The sequence below is a fragment of the Camelus ferus genome, chromosome 31, assembly GCF_009834535.1.
Source record: "Camelus ferus isolate YT-003-E chromosome 31, BCGSAC_Cfer_1.0, whole genome shotgun sequence".
Taxonomy (NCBI): domain Eukaryota; kingdom Metazoa; phylum Chordata; class Mammalia; order Artiodactyla; family Camelidae; genus Camelus; species Camelus ferus.
In genome coordinates this window covers 13,677,438-13,701,205 of record NC_045726.1, presented here as the reverse complement: position 1 = coordinate 13,701,205, position 23,768 = coordinate 13,677,438, and the positions used below count along the sequence as shown (strand labels likewise).

The 23,768-nt window shown below is 53.8% G+C and overlaps 1 protein-coding gene across 9 annotated transcripts in view; it reads right to left on the bottom strand.

Moving 5' to 3' along the window:
- Nucleotides 1–23,768, bottom strand: part of PEBP4 (phosphatidylethanolamine binding protein 4) — a 228,156-nt gene that overhangs the window by 12,835 nt on the left and 191,553 nt on the right. The gene's annotated exons all lie outside the window — the stretch shown is intronic.

The following is a 23,768-nucleotide window of genomic DNA, read 5'->3' as shown; positions in this document are numbered from 1 at the left end:
TACATGGCTGCCCCGGGGATGCTGCCAGAGCAGGAGGTGGGGTTTGGAATGGTGCCTCAGGGACTCTGGGGAGAGAGGACACACACACACAGAAGTGGCTGAGGGTGGCTCTGGGGAGCCGGAGGACACTGAGAGGACACTTCCGGAAGGGCTGCCCCACTCTTACCATCCATGTCACCGGGCTGGGCCCAGGATGCAACTCTCATCCTGTGGGGTCTGGTCAGATCTGGGGCGGGGGCTGACCATCCTCACAGGCTCTCTTTGGGGCCTTCAGAATGGCTGCCTGAGTGACCAGAAGGACAAGGAAGGGCCAGAGGAGGCCTGACTGCCTGATTCTGAGGCAGCTACTTCCCCAGCCTCCACTGGACTCAGCCCACAAGCCCGGGGGTAGATTCTCGGGCCCCTGGACTAGCCTCCGTTTCCCTCCTTCTCTTCCTCCTCTTCCCCTCCCTTCTCCCCTTTGGTTAGAGTCTGTGGGATAATGAGGTGATCCCGGGGGCGGGTGCTAATTATTGTTTGTGCAGGACCGGGAGATGCTCAGATGAAAGGCACTGGAGCCGGGCCCCTGGGTCCGTGCCACAGCTCAGGGCCCCGGGCCATGCCAGGGAGTCCAGCAGCCCCTAGGTGTGGGGTTTTATAGCCTTAATGATGGTGATTAGCCTGGCTCTTCACTGACTCTGCCAGCACCTAACTGTGCCCTGGCCACCTTTCCACCAAACCCTTCTGGTGCAGACCCTACTCCTTCCCCTTGAGAGGTGCTCAGGGTAGAAGTTGGGGGGACAGGGGATATTGGAGGTGGGGGATGGGGGTGGGGAGCATGAGATTCCTTCTCAGTTCTCTGCAGAGATCCTCAGAGTCAGCTGGGTGACCCAAACCCTAGTGTGGTTTACTTTTTACAAAACTCAAGCCCTTCCCCCATTCTAGAACCTCCCCCTTCCCTGTCCCTCCCCCCGCACGCCCATTCTCCCTCCCTAAGGGCTGTAGCTTGCCCACTGACTCTTCTGGCTTTGGGCCTCTTTTTGCCAGAACGTCCCTCTCCCCTAGGCTCCTCCATGTCCATCTAGGTTACCTCTGGTTGGTAGGAGGAGCAGGAGACTGCAGAAGGGTGGATTTAAGCCTACTTTAAGCCCCCCTCCCACCTTATTTCCTTCACATTCTTTGACATCCTCACCCCCTCCCTCAATCCATTTTGTCTGCTCAGGAGCGGAAGCTGCAGAGCACACTCGGGCTCTGCCTTGGCCCTCTCAGCACAGGCCCCCTCTCTCCCACTGTTAGGCCTGGCCTTATCCAGGGCTGGCGTGAGGCCCAGTAGTGGCCAGAGGCTGAGGTGTTGGGGCACCAGGATGAGGGGCATGGAGGCCCCTCTCCTCAATACCCTTCTCTCCCAGGAGAGGCAGGGAGGGCCCGAGGCCTCACAGCCACTCTCCCCAAATAGCTCTCCGGGCACCCTAAAGATTGGGAGATGGGGGCTGAGGCCAGGGAAGCCCAGCCCAGACCAGCCTCCTCTGTGCTCCCAGCCTCCCCCTCATTCCTTTCCAAGTCAGCCCAGCCAGTGGTTTGTTTAAACAAAACAATAGCAACCTAAGCTGGCTGTTTCTTTTCAATTCCCCACAGGCTTGGGTCCCACCCAGAGTGATAAACAGGCCTCTCTCCTGGTGTGAGTGCAGGGAGGGGGCGAGGGTGCGGATGGGCCCTGGGCCCGTAAGGTCAGGACAGTGTGGAAAGTCTGATTGGAGCCTTGATCAGGGTGGGAAGGCTCTCGGTCCCCTCCCTTTCACTCTGGGGAGTCTTTTCTCATCGACTGGGGCCAGCTTGGCAGAGACACATGCGAACCCTTGGAATCATTGTAAAGCTGGCAGCCCTGCCTGCCCGCCTTTTCCTGCTGGATTCTCCTGAGCTCAGCTGCCAGGGAGCCCTGAGCAGAGGGCACTGATGGCCTTGAGAGCCTTTAGAGTCTCTCTGGAGCTTGTCCCATGGACAGGGGCTGATCCTGGCTGGAAAGAGGAGCAGGGAGGGGAGGCTCTGAGGAAGGACTGGGCTGTAGACGGGCTCCCTGAGTGAGGTCGGCATGGCTGGTGTTTATCTGCATTGGGTTGAGGATTGGCTAAGTTCCCTCTGGCCATAAAACTTCCCTCCCCGGTCTGTCCTGGGGAGCCTAAAATTTCTCCCATAGAATCAACACCTGATGGGGGCCTTAGAAACCACATCCAAGGGGGAGAAAGTTGAGTCCCCAGAGAGGTCAGCCTGCTTGTCCAGAGCCACACGAGCAGTGAGTGGGAGGATCCCAGAATGTTCCAGGAGGAGGAGGCCTCCGACCATTCGAACTTTGACCCACAGTGCTGACCAGTGTGCTGCTTCTATGACTTCATGACAATCCCACCCCTCCTCTAGGGGGTGTTTCTTGGGAAGACCATGCACAGATATTACCTGGAGGGCTGGGGCTGCTGTGGAAACGGTTACCCCCAGCCCCATGTGAAAACTCAAGCTCTCCTAAGACAGCTTCATGGGCTGGAGTATCACAGGTAGCCTGAGATCACTTAGAAGGCTGGAAAGCTCCAGGGATGGATGAGATTTGGGGACATTTTGAAGGGGAGAGGGGGGATCTATTGTTCAGAGCACTTTCCAGGGAGTGTGGACTGAGGGAAGGGCCCTGAGGGTTGGCAAAGAGCCTGCATTTGAGGACCAGGCCCCATACCTGTCACGTGTGAGCAGAGAAGAGATTTGGAAGGGAGAGCCTGCTGGAGGGGAGGGCTGCTGGGAACTGCCACCACCTCCACCCCCAGCCCCAGCACCCAGGTATGCTGCTGCCTCTTTAAGATGGGCCCCCGGCACAGATAAACTCCCTTCCCCTTATTATAGGTAAGAGAGGTGGACATTTTCAGAAGGAACCTGTCTAAATACTGATTTGAAAAAGGAAAGAATGACAGAAATTACAAACAGTGTGAAAACAGTTGGGTTTCTAATCCTCAAGAACACTTAGAAGCGCAGGGTGGGTTTTTCATGATACCCAGAGAGGAGCGCATGGAGTGTCAGTTTTCCTGCCTTACCCACTCCCTAACTGGTGTTCCCTTGTGCCCTCTTGAAAATAAACTACTTGCACTGGAATCCTCGTCTCAGACTCTGCTTCTGGGACCCCAAGCTAAAGACAGTAAGGGTCCAACAGACATTTGTGGGATGAAGGACGTGATGACTGAAGGCTTTGTCCAAGGTGTCAGAGGTAGCTGGTCTAGTCTGGTCTAGTCTGTTCTCCTGACTCTCGGTCCTGGCCTCTTCTGATGAGACCACACTGCTGCAGTCTGGACCTGGATCCTTCTGGCCTCCTGGACCAGGCCCCAGAGTTCCCTGGCAGAATTGGTCCCTGGTACATTGAGCCCTTGAAGAACCACAAACAGAAGAGCCAACTAGATGAAAGTCACCTCTATCCTTTGTTTCTTGTCCCCTTGGGGACAGCCAGAGAGCTACATTCCCTGAGAATTGAGGATCCAGGGATGACCCTCCCTCAGCCTGGGGAACCCTTTAGATAAGGGCTTTTTGAGACATGGTGTCCAGAGTTAGGTTGTGAGGTCTGGAGGGTGGGGAAGGGGCCCAGCTCAGCGCTCATCTCAGCAGGGAGGCTGATCCAGTTTCCTCATTCTCCTTCAATTACCTACAGGCACCTGCCCGCCCACCTGGGCATTTGTGAAGGCCCAGGTACTCAGACTTGCTGACCCCCCGAGCAGAGGGTCAGCAGCATGTTTCCTCAAGTGCACGGGAGATGATTTAATCTCTTCACCCACCTCTTCCCATCTGGACAGGAGGATTCAATCACTTCTCCTGCCTGGCTCAAACCTCAGTCAGAGTGGGAAGTTTCAGTTTTTGATCTCTGGGTGGGTGGGGGGCATCGGGAGTGAGAGTCCTGAACTTGAAAGTTGAGGTGCAGAAAGATGTCGTGGAGATAAGGGAGAGTGGAGGGAGAAATGAGCAAAACAGAGCACTTGGGGGGAAAATGCAGAGAAAAGGGAAAATAGGACAGAGTTCCCGGCTCTCTGACACTGGCACCAAACGAGAAAGCTCCTTGCTGTTTTGCACAGCTGCTTGCAAGCTGCCAAGTGGCAAAGGATCTAGGAAAAGGCACAAGATTGGAAAGTGCTACCCGGCAATCTGTGGATTCTGCAATTCACAAGGGGTAAGTAAGTGGAAGGCACTGACAGCTCCTGGGCTCGGAGACCCCCAGGGGCTGTGGCTGCCTGGCCACCTAACACCGGCCTGGAGAGGACCCAGCCCTGGAGGCTGTGCCTGTTCTGAGGGAAGGGCTGCTATCATTCATCCTGTGGCCTGCTTTTTTGCCCCGGGGCTGGGAAAAGGAGGGCCGGGCCACTGAGGTGGGTGGAGTGGAGTCTGTGGGAAGCGGTGAGGAGGCACAGACCTGAACCCTCCTGGGAGCTGAGTGCTTCCAGGCTCCAGGGTGTAGGATGGCCAGTTATTCTGCGCACCAGTTTCCCTCAAGAAGTATCAACATCCAACACCTGGTAGCCTCTTCCTGACACCTTCATGGGCAGCGGGGCTGCATGGGGAATACCGTCTTTAGAAAACGCCCATGGATGGCCAGCAGATTCTGGTATTGGGCACCAGTTGGCAACAGGACTCTTGGGTTTGGCTTCAGATCTGGAGTCAGTTACTTCCCTGGGTCTCCAGATGCCAAATGGGTTGTGGTTCGGTGTGGCTGATCTGCTTCTTGGAGTGAGTAGTGACCCAGATGCGAGGGGCTTCACCACTTTCCACGACACTGGGTTAATAGGCAAGATTTCCCAAGGCCAGGGTCATGGTTGCTTGTGGCCTAAAAAGTACAGGCTGTCCAAGCCCTTTGTTCCAGGCCACGTGGATGTGTCTGGTTCCCAAATAGGCCACGCTGTCTGCCACCTATGTGTGTGTGTGTGTGTGTCAGTATCTAGCATATTGTTGGCCCTGAGGGATGACAGCTGGTGAGATGGGTAGATAAATGAACCAATGAATGAGAAGCCTTGTGAAATAGGAATTTAATGATATGAATTAAGACCCATTTATGGTATTGAGGAACTCATGGTCTAGTGGGGCAGAGACATTGACGGAGGAATAACTGTTATAGGCCTAAAAAACTGAGGTCTATAGGAAGCGCTGGAGGAGCACAGAGGAAGGAAGTCGTAACTGCTTGGAGGGAGTCATCAGGGAAAGCTATTGAAAGGAGGCTGTACTTGTTCTGGGCTCTGAAGGATGTGTAGGAGTTTTCCAGTTTTCCAGTGGACAGGATAGGGGAGGGGAGAGGCAGTTTAAGTTTAAGCAATGTAGAAATATGTAAATGAGGTATGAAAGGACCAGGTGGGTCTGGAAGAAGCTCAAGTTGAGGCTGGGGTCAGGGTTGAATGGCAGGCAGCGCTGCTGATTTCTGAGAACCAAAGCCATCAGCAACCCGAACGCTGGGTCCACCACAGACCCTAGGCAAGACTTTTTCTATTTTCCAAACACTTGACAACTGTGTCCCAAGAGTGTCATCAGAGGGAACTGACCAGCTGCCTCTCTGGTCAAGAAAGAATCTGGGTGGGGCCAGGCTTTGGGACACTGCCCATGTGGCAGGTCTGAGCTAGATGAAGTAGAACCCCATGACTGTGGCCTCACTCAGAGCAGGGGAGTCTGGGACCCCCAATACCTCTCTTTTACAAACTGTAACTTTTTGTTTCAGGTCATTAAGGTACAATATATTCATTGTAGAAAAAAATTTAAAACCCTGGAAAAAAAAAACAAAACTGGAAAGAAGACTCCCCTGGGTCATTCTGCACAGAAATACCTGTCCTGAGATCACCACAGCCCCCTTCTTAGCATTTGAGTCCCATAGCTTCTTTTCACAGGAGTGCCAGCTTCGAGCCCCTGGTCCCTTCTGGGGTCTGCGCTGGCTAGACTCCCATCTGACCTCCTGCCTGGGGAAATCTGACCCAGTTGCTTCAGTCTCGAAGCTCAGACTGGTTTGGACCTCAGGGAAGGTCCCCTCTTTGACACTTGCCTGTTATGGGTCACCCATTCTCTGGATGTAGCATCAAGGTAGGCTTAGGACGGGTGGGAAGGGAAAAAGGAATAGAGAATACAATGTATGGTCTTACTAAACCTGTTCCAGTTAGAAATAGTCAAGAAATATTAAGATAGAGAGCAAATATTATGAATTGATAGCCAAATATAATTATCATGTATCAACGTCAGCTTAGGTTTACTTCTAGGTACACGGAACAAACGCTGAAGCTTTTGGGATCAACAACAGGTTGCTGGAAAGCCTCATTTATGTGGAATCACGTTGGGAATTGGGTATTCTTCACAAGAACACTTCCCTGATCCCTTGAATTGTATTTTCAGCTCCCCAACTCCTTTCATCTTAACTCTTTGGGATAGCGATCTTATTAAAACACTAGTTCTTGTCTTCTTAAAACACACACACAGAGACTACCTTATGTAATTTTAAACAACGTTGTGGTTGCCACAGCGAATGACCAATTTTGCACCCTGCTACAGCGCATGACTGCAATGCTGAGAAGCAAGCGCATGACTGCAATGCTGAGAAGCAAGTGCAAAGAACAGTCCATTCAGCCTTCCGCCTGCTCAAACCTCCTCAGGGTCCAAAAATTTAATATTTACGTCATGGTCAATACATAAAGAAAGGGGAACCACCTCTTGTGGGGCGCCTACGATGTGGCGGGCAACCTGCCAGCATCTTTACTCAAGTTAGCTCACTTGGGTCCCTGCCTTCCAGCCCATTTCCTGCTACGGTGCAGGGACCCTCAGGACCCTCGGGAAACCCCCCCCACCCTGCCGCCCCCACTGACAGGATAGAGACCCGCAGCCTTGCTGAGGGAGCTGTGCCTCGTGGTCTGGTTTCTGGCACCACAAGGACCAGGGAAATGGTGCCATCTGGCTAAAAGCAGCCCCACTGGATCGGTGACTGAGCTGTTAGCTGTTCCAAAGGGCAACCTGGGCTTCAGTCCAAGGTCATTACCAATTAGCTGCATGACTTTGAGTAAGCCACTTAATTTTTCAGCGTCTGTTTCCGTACCTGTAAAACGGCGATGTAATGATACCTGCCCTGGTTTCCTCACAGACTTGTGAAGACGATATTAGGAAATGGGATATTCTGAAGTCCTGCGGTACCATCCCACTGTAAGGGTCATGATGGTTTCCTTCCCCAGCTCAGCGTGGAAGGAGAGGGGCGAGGCCGCTGCTGCCCGGGGTGGAGGGGACAGCGAGCAGTGGAGCTGGGGACACTGCCTCTGGCCTCCATCTGCCCACCCTCAGAACCCATCCTGCAAGCTCTCTTTTGCTGTGACAGGCCCAGGAAGCCTCGTGGCAGGGTCAACCTCGTGAGGCTAATGGCTGTGCCGTGGGCTCGGAGGTTACTCAGCTGTGAATGTGGGGCCTGTCCTGCTGGGCCTGCACTCACCCGGGGTGCGCGGAGCGCGGGGCACATAATGTTTATTAATATGCCTTGATGAGGGGCATTAATATCTCCTAATGACACCATCTGAGCCCGGCCTCCTTCCTTCTCCCGTTCCTCTCTCCTCCCCCATCCTGTGGAGATACCCACTCACTTCCCCCAGAGGAGGGACGGGAAGGAGAGCTGTCCCAGGAGGCAGGGGCTGGGGTGGGGGCCCAGCAGCAGGGGTCAGAGGATCCGGGGTGAAGGAGGAAGGAGGGTGCTTCTGGCTCTGCAGTCAGGTGGAAACTTGGCCTGAAAGTGCTTGGTGATGGGAGCAAGGGAAGCAAAACACTGGCAAGGCTTTTCCAAAACTGGTGGGAAGGATCGGGAGCAGCAGGGGGTGAGACAGAAAGAAGCTGGAGCTGGGGAGGGGCTGGGCCTTCGGTGGGAGCAGGAAGGAGGGTGACTATGGGTCTGCGGGTCATTCGAGGGCAGGGCGGGTCTCAGAAGGCCCGAGGGGGCAGGGGTGGGGGCCAGAGGAGGGGGAACGGTGAGTCACACTCACTTATGCTCACACGCTCACATCCACATACAGCCCCCACACACTTGTGCACACGCGCTCACACACGCCCTCACATACACAGTCACACACACCCTCACATGCTCACATATACACACGTCCAGTTACACACATGCTACACACAACATGCTTACTCGGCACACACTCTCATACATCTACACCCACGTGCACATATGCCCACACATGCTCACAACACTCACACGCGCCCACACATACACAGTCAGATACACAGAGCCCTCCAGCTTGCACACTCATTCACACACTCGCAGATACACAGCATACTTATATGCGCTCACACACGTATACACATACTCACATGCACTCACATGTGCACACTTGCAAAGCACTCATACACAGACACACGTGCTAACACATGTGCACTCACACACCCATTCACATACACATGGTCATGCACACTCCATCTTCACTGGGGTATGTCAGCGGCTGAATGTGAAGGGAGCGCCAGGATGAGGGGACATTTGGGTGAGGGGCCAGTGGCGAGGCTACAGCGTGGACCACAGGATCAGGAGAAGCAGCTGTGGGAATCTCTGGGCTCCTGGCAGGAGACCAGGACTAAGAGATGACTGATTAGGACCGAGGTCTGTGAGTAAGACCTGAGCTGTTCTCTGTCACCCTCCAGAGTCCGGGCCCCGACGTGGAGGGGATGTAGGAACAAAGAGAGCTGTGGCAGGAGGGATGGTCAGCTGGGAGTGGGTGTCTTCCTGCCCTCCTGCTGCTGCTGTGGTGGGCGCTGCAGGCTGGCTGCCCCCTCTCCGTGCAGCAGCCAAACAGTTAGCAAACACTGCAGTTAATCCCCCCAACAAACAGGGCTTGAGAAACCACAACCCAGCTGGAGGGGAAGGAGCTGCAGGGCTACCTCCACGGGCCGGGTCGGCCCTTTACCGCCGCCTTGCATCTCTCATCTCCAGCATCCAGTCTTTCTGGCTGGGTGGCTGCAACCCCAGGAGAGGAGGCCAGGAGGAACAGGGGAGGACCCATAAGCTGGGAGGAGGCGACCTGCCTAGACCGTTGCTCCCCAACTCCAGCTGGACAGAGGGGCCCAGCGGACCCTAGCACCCCCATGGCCTGGGGAGTAGTACCCCGGGGCTTGGGAGTGGTCAGGGGCACTGGTGTTTGGAATGCTCCCCGGGGTGGTGGTGAGAGCTCCATGGGGCCCCCTTAGATTCATGGATTAGGGACAAACTTCACCGACAGCCAAGGAGGCTTCTCAGAGCCCACAGCCCAGCAGTCTCTTCCAGGTCCTGGCCCTCCTCATCCTTTCTTCGCCCCCAGACTCCTCACCTCGTCTCATCCTGCTCTCTACTGCCAATCAGGAAATAGCCAACCGTCTCTGGGCTGATCAGTTCTCGCTGTGTACTATCTATGAGATGCTGGTTGTCCTAGTGAACCCAGGCCAGAGGCTGGCAGGTTTTCAGCCCGGCTCCTGGGCTCTGTTCTCTGCTTTGTCTCCCTCCTTTGCCCCATTTCAGTCTCCATCCTTGGCTCCAGTGGGAAGAGAAAGCATAATCTGTACTTTGGAGCCTCTCTCTCCTTCCCCACCAAAAGGCCCAGGCACGGGGCTGCCTTGTGAAAAGGAAGGAAGAAGAAGAGGAAAGAAGGAAGGAAGCAGGGAGGGAAGAAAGGAGAGAGGGACTTCCTGGAAGAAAGCTTAGGGATCAGGACTTCTGAGCAAGAAAAGATGCTGGCAAGATCTGGAGGCTCCGTGAAACCCTGGCGCTCCTTAGATAGTGTGACAATAAGCAGAAATAGTCTGAGTCTCATTCAAATTACATCCTGCTCTTTTCAGAGGGACAGACAGTGAACTTGGCCCTGGTCCCCTAGCCCCCTGCTACTCAGAGGAGCAGCAGGAGCATCACGTGGAAACTTGTTAGAAATGCAGAATCTCGGGCTCCACCCCAGACATGGTGTGAATCAGAATCTTTCTTTTAACAACTTGAGGTTATTTAAATGCACAATCAAGTGTTAGAAGCACTGGCCCAGAGTCCTGCTCTCAGGGCCCTGGCGTCTCTGGACTGGGCAGGGGACTCCTTATCTGAACGGTGGTGGCAGCCATGGTGGGAGCCACCTGAGCTCTTGTTCCTTACAGTGCCCCCTTTCAGGTCTGCTCCAGGCTCTGGAGCCCCCACGGGATCCCCCTTCCCAGGACAGGACCTGGCTGGCTCTAGGTGCCGAGAAGACCCCAGCTGTGTGGTCACAGGAGGTGGGTGGACTCGAAGGGTCAAGGTCCGTCCAGGCCCGGGAGACACGAGGCCTGGCACGCACACCCTTGTCCCTGCACCTCTGCTTGGAGCCATGAAAAGCAGGCCCTGATCAAAGAGTCTTGGTGTCACTATTCTGAGCCTTTGAGTCCTTGCAGCCTGAGGACCAGAGGAGGGGGTGTGAGGTGGCCTAGGTGGCGGTTCAGGGTCTGCTCTAAGGCCCTGGTCCCAGCAGGAGGGGCCAAGTGACTTCCCCAGTTTTCTCTCTTAAGAGATGCGGAAGCAATATTGCCATCCCCGACGAGCTGCCCATCTGTTCCCGTGTTCCTTGGCCACACCAGGGCCTGTATGGTGGGCCTTCATGCCCCTGCCTGCCTGTGTCAAGGCCAAGGGAACAGCGAATGTGGCTCACTGGGGGTCTGCAGGGTCGAGGGCCACTCTGGGACCGAGGCCTGTTATTCTGCTGTGTCCCCTTTTACAGTGCCTGGCGGGCAAGTGCCGATCTGGGGAGCTTGGCAATTTCAATGAAAAAAACAACCGAGACTGAACTCAATAAACTCCACCCTGATCTCACAGTTGGTCTCATGTGTCTCTGGAATGCTTGGGGACTGATGTTAACCCCAGGGAGAGGAAGGGAGATCCACGGCCCTCTCCGACAAGGCCAGCTGAACGTGGGGCACTGCGCTGCCCCTTTAGTTAGAGTCATCTGTTAAGGGTCGCTCAGCTGAGCCCTGCAGGCCAGTGGGGAGGTTTGTGGGCCAAGAACCCTGGTTGCCTCCGGAGGGGGCGCCCGTCCTCCTCCCCGGCAGGTGGAGAGCTGGGCTTGGGGCCACTGTGGTGCTTGGCTGCTAGCCTGATCAGGATCATCAGTCTCACAGTATGTTGAAACGGGTCTTTGCACAACCTCGAGGAGGACCCAGCCATTCCAGGTGATAGTGCCCAGGGCCATGAGGAAATAGGAGGAAAGGGGACGGGGTGACAGCAGGGAAGCAGCCCACATGGGGTCAAGGGGCCCATAGCCTTGGGCTTCTACAGCTGTGAACTCCCAAGGCATCTGGATCTGGGGCTCGACCTGCCTCCTTCCAGTCTTCACCCATGTGGCTGGACCTCAGAGGTCTTCTGCCCTGGGAGTCTGGGGTTCAAGGATGCCAGGCCAATCCCTAGACTATGCCACAGGGAGCCGAGACAAACTTCTCCCCAGAACTTCTGCTGTGAGCAGCTAATTGCACTGGCATCTGAGGCTGCGGTGTGCGAGTGAGGGGCCTTTAATGAAAGCAAACGACAGCTGATTAATCTGCCAGCTCTGGAGTCCTGCTCCTCTCTGTGGGGTCTGGCCACGCTCCATTCAGCCTCAATGGCCTGCACCAGCGGGGTGGGCTCCAACCTATTACCACCAGCACTTCCAGCCCTAATGGGTGAGAGGGTAAGCCCCCACCCCTGCTCTGCCCCCCGAGCCAGCAAGCCTGTCCTGCGTAAGGGGCTGGCCCTGGAGGACTGGGCTTGGCCCCGCTGGACGCTGTCCCAGGGTGACTCCCTCTGGGAAGGGAGCAGGTGGCTACGAGAACCCCAGCTAGCTGCTCAAGGGTTTGTGTGAAAGGGTTACATTTAGGAGGTAGGTGGGGGCACGGGCTCCACAATGGCAAATGGTTTGTTTTCCAGTTACTTGCTGACGAGGGCCTTAAGAAAGCAATCAGGTCATCGGATCATTCACACTGTGGGAGAAGGCAGAGAGAAGCACTGGGGCTGGGAGAAAGCCCCCATTTCACCTGCTCTGGCTCCTGGCTAGTGCCAATGTAGCCCGCGTTCACGGAGCTCCTGCTGGGAGCCAAGTGCTGGGCCAGCGAAGAGGGTGGCTTACGGTCTGGCAGGGACGTGAGAGTAAAGAGGTAATTACAGGCATGATGAGTGCTAAAAAGAGGACTTACAGAGGGCCTAGTCTGAGGCAGGGAAGTCTTCCTGGAGGAAGCATGAATAGGCTCGCCACCTGATAGTGGAGCTTGGTGGGAGAAGGGGAGGCCCCTGTTTCTGGACTCCAGCTGCCAGGCCAGGGCTCTTCCAGGGCCTCCTCATCCCCAAGAAGCCCCAGGTCCTTATCACCTCTACCTTGAGCTGCCTGACCCTCTCCTGGGGCTGCCTGGCAGCTAGGCGAGGGAGGACTGGGGGTGAAGGAGCAGGAAAGGGAGTAAGTCAGGCCTTGAGTGGAGGCTACTGACCTTATCCTGGGCAGGGCCCTCCTGCTGGGAAGCAGAAGCAGTGCTTCCTTTGGGGGAGAAACCCCTCAGCATCTATAGCAGTAAAGAAGAGGCTCCGAGCTCTCTCTTGCTGAAGCCTCTAATGACAGGGTTCGGGTGTAATTAATATCTACGTGCTCATAAAACTGACTAATGATCACTCTCATTTAATGGACACCTTTCATCCTCACTTGTTCCCAAACGAGAAAGGACCATCCTGGGGGCTGAGGCTTGGAGCCTGGTGGCAGCCATAGACCCCAGCTGTTTGGGATGGGGGCTCATTGGTTCCTGAGCCTGAGCCGCCTCAGAGGCTGCTTTTCCCACCTCCATCCCTTATCTGGTTTGTGCCTGACAGTGACCAGCCTTAGGAAGTGGGTAGGGGATGGGGAGAGAGGAAGTGCTTACACCCTGATTCTGAAGAACAGTGTCAACACTTGTAACCAACACGTGGCTGCCGAGAAAGAGCACCGAGCACAGAGCACCGCTGGCTGCACCACGCCCTCTTCCTCTGCTAGGTACTGACAGGAGCTCGGGAATCGTCTCAGTGTCAACTCCTTCACCTGAGAAGAGCTAGACTCCCGGAGGGAGGGGCTTGCCTGCTGAATCACCAGCAACACCTGTGTTTTGCTTGGGAGGTCTCCCGCTCAGAGACTAGCCAAGCCTGACCCTGTTTGGCTTCCTGGAGCTTGGTGAGATCACGGCCCTGGGTGTTGTGGCTGCAGGCCAGTGTGACCTGCCATGCAGGGAGTATTTTTAAAGAGATACTTGCCCCTGTGTTCTCAGGATTAGCTCATTGAGATACTCAGGTTGTTCTCTGAGTCCTCTGCCTCCCCTAGCCCTATCCCCCTTGCCTCCCACGTTTGGTTGTAGAAGTTGGTCAGGGGAACAGGAAATCACTTGGGATAAAATAGGTAGTGGACACAAACCATCCAATCCACTTGCTATGGACAAGCCCCTGGGGGTGGCCAGGGGATCTTGGTGGCTGGCAGCATCGGGGACAGGTGGGATAGGCAGAATCAGAGCCCCCATGCCCCCCAGTATGTAGGGACAGGCCGATTGCTTTCCCATGAGTTCCGGAACTGCCTAACTGTGGTCTTCTGGTCAGTCTGGACAGGAGCCACAGGCCACCATGACAGGGTCTGCCAGTGGCAAGAAACTCATTAATGAGTCAGCCTGCAACCTCAGTGTTCCCATCTGGGCTCTGGCCCAGCCCTGCCTCCAGGCCATCTGCAGATAATTGGGGTCAGTGGAGGGCAGAGGATTCCATGAATGCAGGTTCCTGGGCCCCTAACCAACTTCCCATTTTCACATGCCCTCCCCTTCAAGACAGTCACCCCCTGACAATGTAGAGCAGAAAAAGCACTGTTCCTTAGCTCACACTTGGCTCTCAGTTTGGGGCATCATGGCAGAAAGGAGCCTTTAGAGAGGCACAGCTCTTAGTCCTTGGTTTGGGAGTGCACAGAGCTAACAGGTGAGGTGAGTCACTCGGAGGTGGTGTTGTGGTTATTAGACAGTAGCAACCAGCATCCGAGACGCGTGTCGGCCACTCTCCACTCTTGAGGCCTATCAGGCACTTTCACACCACAGTATCACTTAGCTTTCCTTCACAAGGAGGCAGAAAGGGCAGGGCTTATCACCCCCAACCTGCAGGTGGGGAACACAAGCTCCCAAGAGGTTAAGTGACTGGCCTGAGATTACAGTCCCAATAGGCGGCAGATCTGGGAATGGAATCCAGGTGTCCTGGCCCATGATCTAAGCCTCCTGACTCACAGTGCAAGGTTATTTTGCCTGCACCTCATAACAAAGGGGGCTGTGTTTGGGAAGTCAGTTCTGAAGGGAAGAGATGATTTCTTTTCCCTTTGCTGGAATTTCTCGGGTGACCCTGGATGTGCTCAAATTGGGCTGAATGACCAGTCTAGATCTTCCTAAATCTCTCCTGGGTCACGCCCAGGCCGGGGCAGGAAGCTTTTTGGACAGGGGCAGGCCACTTTCTCTAGCACCCTCCTGACTTAGGGGACCCTGAGTGCCACATGGGGGCACCGAGATGTGTGTGGCCTGTGATAAATCAACACGCCACTAGGCTTAGGTCCTGTAGAGGCATCCTGATGGGGAAAGGGGACCCAGAGGGACAAGGGGTGGCCAGGTGACTCAGGAAGGGAGATAAATTAGCCTTGACTGCTATGCCTTCCCTCCCCACTGTGGCTGGAGGATCTACCCATGCAAGGTTGAGAGCTCTCCTTAGGCCCTTGTTGGCTTGGCTATTAAGAGTTGAGGTCCCCTGCGAGCTTGGCTGTGTACTTTCTGTCTCAAATGCCCTCCTTTGATTCTCCTTATCTTTCCAGTCCAGTTTCCATTTCTCTTCCACTATGAAACCTTCTCTAGCGCTCTCTCCCAATGTCTCCCTCCATGGTGTGGACCCCTTCTGGGCCAGACCCGCAGCAGTTTGCTCTTGGCCCTGAGCTCCTCCAGAGTATCTTGTCCCTGTGCTGCTCTGTTTCCTGCTCCTGTGGCAGAGGTAAGTACTGGGGCCGGAAGGGAGGGACTGACACACACCCAGTACCGGCCTGGTCCAGGCGTTCCACACTCATCAGTGCGCGAGATCATCCCAATGGCCCCGCAGGGCAGGAAACCGAGGCTAGGGGAGGGCAGCCACTTGTCCGGGTATTTAGGTGGCAGAAGTGGAATTAAACCCAGGTACTGCTGATTTCAGATGGAATGCTCTTCACCCAGCTTAATGCTGTCTCTCGTATGTTTGCTTAGAAGAATGTGGGAGAAAGTGACAAAATGGATTATGTGTCTATAGAAATGAATCAAAGTGTTGTCTCCTGGCTTGAAAAATGCATCCAACCTGTGGCAGAAGCAGCATTTACATTTCATTAGATTCAGTTTGCGTGCTTCCTTCCTTCCTTCCTTCTTTTTTCCCAAAAAACATTTTTGCTGCAGTGATCTGTGAAAAGGCCTCAAGGCCATCGCTGTTAGGTATCTACCCCCTCCATGGCACCTTGCCATGGAAGAAGCAGGGCCATCTCTCCGTGAATCCAGGAACCCAGGTATGGAAGACACTATGGGGGATGGAGAGAGGTCTGGGCACAAGATTCTGATCTGCTTGGGGATAGGTTGGGCTCCTTATGTCTGGAAAACCACCAGATGCCATCTCTATGGCACCTGGCTGTGGGCTGTGCGGTTCTGTTCTCCAGGTGGGCAGTGTCAGTCCCCTGGACCAGGAGCAGTTGGTCAGCTCTCAGCCACAGGATTTCCCTTGTCTTCCTCCTCTCTTATTGCAGCCTTTTCCTCCTCCGTTCTCTCTCCTCTCTCTGGTGTTTTTCTCTTCATCCCTCTCTTCTGCCCTCTTCCCCTCTTCTCTCTCCTCCTCTCCTTCCTCCAGGGACCTCAGCCCTCCACCAGGAAACAGATTTCTGCAGACCATTTGCTCCCCTAGTCTGCCTCCTCCATATCAGCAGTCTCCATCCGAATCCGCATTCTACGATGCTGGAAATGTTCTAGATCTGCACTGTCCCATACGTAGCTGCTAGCCACACGTGGCTGTTGACCACTTCAAATGTAGCTACTGCTGCTGAGAAAATGAATTCTGAAACATTTTATTAAATTTTAATTAATTTTAGTTTAAATCGGCACATGTGGCTAGTGGTTATTGAGCTTGACATCTGAGCTCCAAATGATACCTAATGCTGGATCCCCAGAGGCCCCCTCCTTGACCAGGCTGTGCCTCTCCCCCCAGCGCCTTTGTGTGGACCCAGTTTCCCTCCCGGGCCAGCTTCCCGATCTATGACCTGTGAGGGGCCACGGAGAGCTGGGTTCTAGGCTTGGAGCTGAGTGACCTTGGGCAATGGATCTGGGAGCCTCCATGGCCTCTTCTGTTAAATAATAAAGATTATTTCTTGAGGAAGGTGCTCAAGCCTCAAAGTTTCTTCCAGTTCTAAGATCAGTGCTTCTCTAGGCTGGAGCCTGCTACAGTCAGATCTGGGTGAGCTAGTGTGAGCAGGAGGACAGGTGCTGTGTGTGTGTGTGCATGTATATGAGTTGCCTGTGCATGTGTGTGGGGAGGGGCTGTGAGAGGTAGCAGTGAGACCCTGGGGATCCTTGCCTAAGTGAACAGCCTGAGACTAGGAAAGGGGTTAAAGTCTCCTTAGATGGGGAAGGTTGCAGCCTGACTCTACTCCTGCTAGGAGTCTGCCCACTCCCCGGCCCAGGCTATTCCAATGACGCCCAGACTTCCTCTTTTGCCATAAAAGTCTCCCGGAAAGCCTTCCCACAGAGGCCTCAGGGGCTTTCTCAGGGAATGTGTAAGTGTGTGAGCACAGGCGCTGGGAGCAGGAGCCCCAGGCGGCGTGCGCTCTCCCACAGGGCCGTGGGTCCTGGCGTCGAAGGGGACATCTGTCCCAGCCTAGGGGGGGAGGGTGCTTCGCCTGGACCCAGGCCCTGGCTTATGTAATGATCGGACTCTCAGTCAACTCCAACAACTTGGACACACGCGTGTACACACACACACACACACACACACACACACACACACACACACACACATACACACACGCACACACCGCATAGGGAGGTGTGGAAGGGAGACGAATTAGCCTTGGCTGCTCTGCCCTCCCTCCAAGTCTCTGCAGCAGCGGATCCCCCAGCATCTGGAGAGAGGAGGGATCCCCTGAGAGAGGGTGTTCTTGGGCTCCTTGGGTGTGATGGGGGCTCCAAGCCTATGGCTGAGGTGGGAGGGACCACCCAGGGGAGCCTCTGGAGGAGAGGAGAGAAGCCCACCAGCCAGTATGTGATGGAAGTGCCACAGTGTGGAGAATAGGACGCCTTCTCTTCTGCTCCAGGATATGCCCAAGCCTCAGGGATGCTGGGTCACAGAACCCGCCTGGCAGAGAGTTGCATCAGAGCGAAACTGCATGCTAGCTGGATGCCTTGGGGGAGAGGGCACTGAGGACTCATGACCCTAATTTTCCAACCTTCGGGTGCTTAGGGTCAAACCCTCAGCCTCCACTAGTGCCCCTCCCCCAAACTTCCTTTACATGAAACTGCACCCAGATGGAGGGGTCGTTGGGGGTGAGTGAAGACTGGGGTAGGGGGTGTGAATCAGAGGTCACCAGGCTTTAATCACCCCTGAGTCAGGGAGGTGGGCAGAAAGAACTTCAGGTATTCTTGGGGCTCCCCACAAGCTAAAGCTTCCTGGAAAAAGAGAAAACCTCCCTGACTGGGAAGCTGTGAGGCTCTGACTTCAGACCAGGCCTTTTTCTGCCGTCATTGTACACTCAGGAGGGCTCATGGCCAGTGAGTGACTTAGCAGCAGATCTGCCTGGAGGCAGGGAGTGGGACCAGAGGACCCTCGGGTCCCTTCAGACTCTGTAATTCCACGTAGAGGACTCACCACACCCAGGCCTCCTGGCTCTGCGGACCCACACTGGTCCACGGAGAGTTTGGGAGGGGCTCGCTGTTGGGACTGGGGAAATGATAATCAGAGGTGTGGATACAGAGGAAGGTATCCCACAGGTCTCTGCTGGAGTTTCTGAATTTGCTCCAGGGTTTTCACTTCCCTGGAAGTAGGAAAGAGAATGGGGATGGTTGGAAAGATTTAAAAATTGCTTTTTGGTTATGCATGGCTTTGGCAAGAAAGCTGTGGGGTGTGTTCCTCCTTTATCATAGCTGGCAGCCTGGATTTCCCACAATACAATGAATGGGAGCCTGAGGTCTGGCTGGTTGGTACCTCCTCCCACACGTCTCTGTGGGCCTCTGTGTGGCTCTTCCTGCTTTAGATCTGTGGGCAAGAGGTCTCCTCTATGTAATGTCAGCCCTAGGAGCACAGCTGCCTTCCCGGCCTCATGACCTCCACCTACCCTGCTCCAGTGGGAAGCCATGCCTGCCCCAGCCTCTGCCTCTACCCATCTCCTCCCTCCCTGGACAGGGGAGTCACCACCCAGAGCCTGGCCACCATATACTGCACATGGATCAACTCTCTGAGACGGTCACCGTTTGCCTCTCTGTCTGGACTCTGCTACTCCTTCCCTTCCTTTGAGCAGAATCCCCACGTGGGCGTGTAGCTGCAGACAGCTGTGGAAGCACAGATGAGCCGCGGATGATGAGATCTGAAGGCAGTTCAGAGATCCTTTAGTGAGGTCTACCCTCTACACTGTACTGAGGAACCACTTCAGGGCCTCAGCAACCACAGGACCACTTCTAGGCAGCATGGCTCTAGAACTCAGTTCTCCTGATTCCCAGTGTGAGGTAACTTCTACCAAATTAAGCCCCTCATTTTCCCAGGGGCTTGGATGTGCATGGACCTGGGATTTGGACAAACTGATCTGGGCAGAATTTTCTCTTCTTCCAAGATCTAAGTGGATGGTTCTGGGCACACGGCTGGTGTTTAATAAATGCCTGTTGATTGACCTGCGTCTCTGGGTGACTGCTCTCTCCCCTTCTAGAGGAAGGAGGGGCTTGGTTTATCCCTTCTCTGCTCTCCTCCTCTAGATTCCCATTCCTGCGGGCAGTTAGAAAGGAGGAGGCCAGAAGACCCTCTCCCCCACATCGCTAGGGTCACATTTTGCTGTCTCTTCACCTCCTGCAGCACCCAGACCTGAGCCAAACAGTCAGTCTAACCAGTGCAGCTGCCCTGACTAACTGTTAGAGAAATAAACAAGATGGTATTGTGCCGAGGGGAGAGGAGTTACATCAAAAGTCTCTCAGAAAGGAAGAAAGCCAAATTTTTATATGAGATGCATGGATAGGGGGAGAGAGAGAGAGAGAGAGAAAAAAAAAAGCCTGGGTAATTAAGTTAATAGGTTTCTTAAAGAATGCCCTTGTGAGTGATGTTCAACACATTCAAGTGTTGACAAGAAGGAATTGAACTTGTCGCCCACGCAGCGGGCAGAAGCATGCTCTCGGCTCCGACACACCTTCTTTGTCTGAAACTTGTAGTAAAACTCAGTGCTGGATTGTGAAATCTGTCCCAGGGAATCCATGCTGCAGGGGCTCCAAGGTCAAGCCTCCTGCTTCTGGAAAGGGTTGGGGTGGGTGAAGGCGGCCACATTAAACCGAGGTCCCTAGGTTAGAAGGGCAAAGGCTGGGGTCCTCAACTCAGAAGCCTAGAGAGGCTTCTATGCCCTGTGAGACCTGAGGGGTCTCTGAGGGCCCACAAGATGACATGTGATTCTTGCAGGTGATCAGAATGAAGCTCTGTCCCTTCCCTCCAAGCCTCAGTTGCCTTGAGGAACTTGGGTCTGATACCTGGGAACATCTGTGCAGTCTTAGGGCTTCCCTATTGCGATGAACTAGTGGAAGAATCTGGGTGAATTGTTGAATATGGATTTTCCCTTTCTCTTAAATCTGTAGTAGGAACAGAGGCCCTAATCACTGGTGGGCTGGTGGAAAGAAGCCTTGCCTTGGAGGAAGAGGAGGAGGAGGCATGTGTGTGTGTATTTGTATTTCAAGAAAACTTGGGGTTGCTCTTGTTTGAAACGACAGGGGCAAGAATTACCTTTCTTAAAACAAAGGAGCTTTTCCTTTTGCCAAGCAGCGTGCCGCAAAGGTCCTGGAGAAGGTTTGTGCTCTTTGCCTGCTGTGGGCTTATCAGCCTGCCCTCCTGCCCAGCTGTCATCCATCCCTCTTGTCATCAGCCATCTCTCAGCCACCTTCCCTTTCTGTTACATCAGGCTCAGACTTACCGGGTGATCAGAGTTTTCAGGCTGGGACCTGAATTTCAGGGGCTCTGCCACAGTTACAGTGGCCAGATTTGTAAAGTGGAAAAATGGTGACATGAATGTTTTTGTCTTAGACACATAGCCAAACACTTTGAAAATAAAGTAACCTGACTCTATAGGTGTCTGGTCACCTTGAGTCAGCTTAAGTGGGCAATTTTAAAAACCTGAATCAATATCCATTGTTGATGGGTTTCCAGCCTGGCAGAAAGGCGAGCACTGCTTCATCTAAAGTCATACACAAAGGCTGTGTGTGTCTGTGGATGTGGTGGAAGAGCGGGATAAAATGGAATTTCCCCTCATTTAAAAATGGCAGTCGAGGAAGGCGATCCCTTCTTGAAACTAGAAAGTCTTAGCTCTTTGCTCCTGTTTTTGGCACCAGCCCTTGTTCTGGGGGCTCATTTCTGCCTGGAGAAGCCAGTTCCTACCCAGACAACCCCACTGCACAGGAGATGTAGGGTTCTGGGGTTTGCACATACTGCTAAGGCATGTCCATTTCCAGGAAAAGAGAACAATTTATCATCTTTCTCCCTAACTCCCAGTGCACTAGGACAGGGTATTAAAGAAAAGGCTCTGGGTTGAGTAGGAGATACCTGTTAATTTTACAATCAAATTTCCCATCCTTCTAATACTCTCCCGGCCCCATTCTCCATCATGATGACATATCACGGCAATGTCTCTCCTTTTCCTGATTGCTCAATTTGAGTTTCCTAAGAACAAACTGAGAGAGTTAATCAGATTCCCCACCTGCCTGTTTGACACAGGCAGGTGGCCAGGGTGTAGCCTGGCAGCCCAGTTCAGTATACTCTTACTGAGTGCCTGCCATGTACAGAGCCAGGGCTGGGGGCGACAGGGCTAGACTGCCAGCCCTTAAAAATTTTCAGCTCATGGGTGCTCAGAGCTGCCTGAACCATCTCTATAGTCCCAGAGAATGTATATGGCCTGCTCAGGAGCCAGGAGGGAACTGAGGGCATCCCAGAAACGTACAGACTTCCAGAGGAGTCACTTCACAAAATTTCCCATTTCCTTCCACCTCCTAGCATTGAAACTGGGGGCATCACGTGGATTTTGATAATGAGTCAGCGATACAAGGGCATCGAGACAGACTTTTAGCTGGGACTTTTTTTTTAGCATCAAATTCTTTTTGAAAATACTTTTTCCTTCCGTTGGAGACACCTGGCCAGAGTGAAGCAGACTTCTTAGTTTTGACCAAGTAATAAAATCAGATCAGTGAACTGTAGTGTGTTTCACGAGGACAAACGGTGCTGGGAGAACTGGAGAGCTGGGTGGTGCTGTCACTGCCCCGAGGCTGAGGTTGAACCCCCAGGCAGAGCCCTTCAGAGTGGCCACCTTGCCTTCCCAGGCCACCATTCCTGTAGAGGAGGGTGGAGGATGGGAGCCAGGGTCCTGGGCTACTGGCTTTACTATGCCGGGCAGGGCAGGGTGGGGGGTGGGCAACATTGGCTTTTGGACCAGACTTCCCCGCCCCTGTGTGGGAGGTGTGAGGGGCTGGAGCCGGGAGGCAGGAAGTTGAGTGCAGATAGGCTGCCCAGACAGCTGTGCGGGGGACAGAGCACATCTGTCAGGGTGAGTCTGGTGGGGCCCCTCCTCGCAATCTCTACGCTGAGTCTACCCGTTCATCAATAGGGTGTGGGCTCGGTTTGGGTCCCAAATGGGGAAAATGATGGGAAAGGAAAGTTTGAAGACAGGCTGGAGCTAGGGGTTACTGAGGGGGTATGTTCCCATGCAAAAAAAGAATTGTCTGGGCTCTGGGGGAGAGGAGGGATGGAGGACAGAGTGAAAACTGAAAGCAAGTGGATTTGATGGCATCTGCCTGGAAGGGGCTTCTGGTTTATCAGTAGCTCTCCAGTGCCCAGGGTCTGCCCGACGCCTCGCTTCCTCGCTCCAGATGGTCTTCCACCCACTGTGCTCCCCAAATTTCCTGTCTTGTAGCAATTAAAGTCCCTGAGGTGACTGCTCCTCTTTCTGTCATACCTACTAGACCACGGGTGTGCAAGATCAGAGACCCTAGCTTCTTCATGACTGAACCCCCTCAGAGTAGACACTCTGTAGTTTTGTTGAATGAGTGAGTGATTTTGTGGCCTAAATTGACACAAGGTTTCCCATATAATCCCTTAATTTTCTCTAATTGGCTGTAAACCTTGTCGGGAAGGCTCAGCCCAAGTAGGCATAGTTGGAGGGACCTTGGGGAGACAGATGCTGCTTCAGCTTCTCATCAGGAATTTGCCTGTGGCCTGAGGGTATTTTACCCCTTTAGCTCTGTTCTAGGGAATGGAGTGGAGAGGAAAGGGTCATTGTTCTAGAAACACACTGACTTGGCATCCTGGCCGTTTGTATGTCCTCCTTGGGGCAGTCACTCCTCCCTCCATGCAGAGCTTTTACCTGCCTGGGATGGAGCCAGAGAGGCGGGAATGATGGATCGTGTGGCCCTCCGCAAGCAGGGAAGGCGGATGGTTTCCTCACATCCGCCCTCTCCATCACCTCTGTCTGTCTGATTTTCAGTGTCATAAAAGGAGATGAGAGTTTGAGTCCCAGTTCTGCTGTGTGACCCTGGGTGAGTCATTTTGCTTCTCTGGGCCTCTGTGTTCTCATGTGCAGAATGGGGAGTCTGGACTAGGTCATCTCTGAGATCTCTTCCAGTTCTTAATTGTCACAAGTCTGGTAAGATGATGAGCAGGGACGGTGGCCCTAGAGCTGGGGAAGGTGACTTTCCTTTAATCTAGGCTTGGGAAGGGAGGAGGGGCCCAAGAAGCCCCCGTCCCACTCACAGACTCCTGGGTTCACTCACTTGCTGCAATGGTGACTCTTCCTGGATGAGTGAGTCGAGTCCTGCTTGGAGTCAGAAGGTCTGCGTGAATGATTCTTAAATGTTTCGCAAGCTTCAACCCCTGTTTTCAATGATCTCGTGAGGGTAACAGAAATGCCAATGAGGGGAAGGAAGGGCTGACCTTCCAAGGGCTTGGCACCAAAATGGGACACATATACTCTTCTCTAACGTTATTTTTGTCATTGTCATCATCATCATTGCCATCACCCATTATTAATACTGTTAAACATTTATTTTTCTTCACTCAGCCATGAGCAGTGGGTGAGTAAACCAGCATGAAACTCCAGCCACGAGAAGCCTGCACTGTCCTGGCCTTTCATCAGGGTCAAGGCTAGTTTCTCCAGCCCTAACGCAGGGATTAAATCTGACCCTAGCAGGAAATGGGGTCAGTGGCTTTGAGTTCCTGCATATGAAAGTGCTCTCCTTGGTGGAGGTAAGGCGTTATAATTCCAAGTTGTGTATCTGTATCTTATTCATCTTTGTAGCTCCTACAATGCTTTGCACAGGGCACAACCAAAGGTGCTTACTGAATGCTTACTGATAATAATTATTATGATGATGTCATAACAGATTAAGCAGGGGAACTGGGCCCGGGAGTGCTCTGAGTGCTTCTGAGCTGCCATGAACTGAGAAACTCCTTGTCTGTCTGGGGCATCCTCTCTGCTAACTGCCTTGAGCCGTAGGGTTGCAAGACTAGCGTGGGATTGTTTTGGAGGCGGGGTGGCAAAGACTCCGTCAGGAGGTGAACAGCTGGCGCCTCCTTC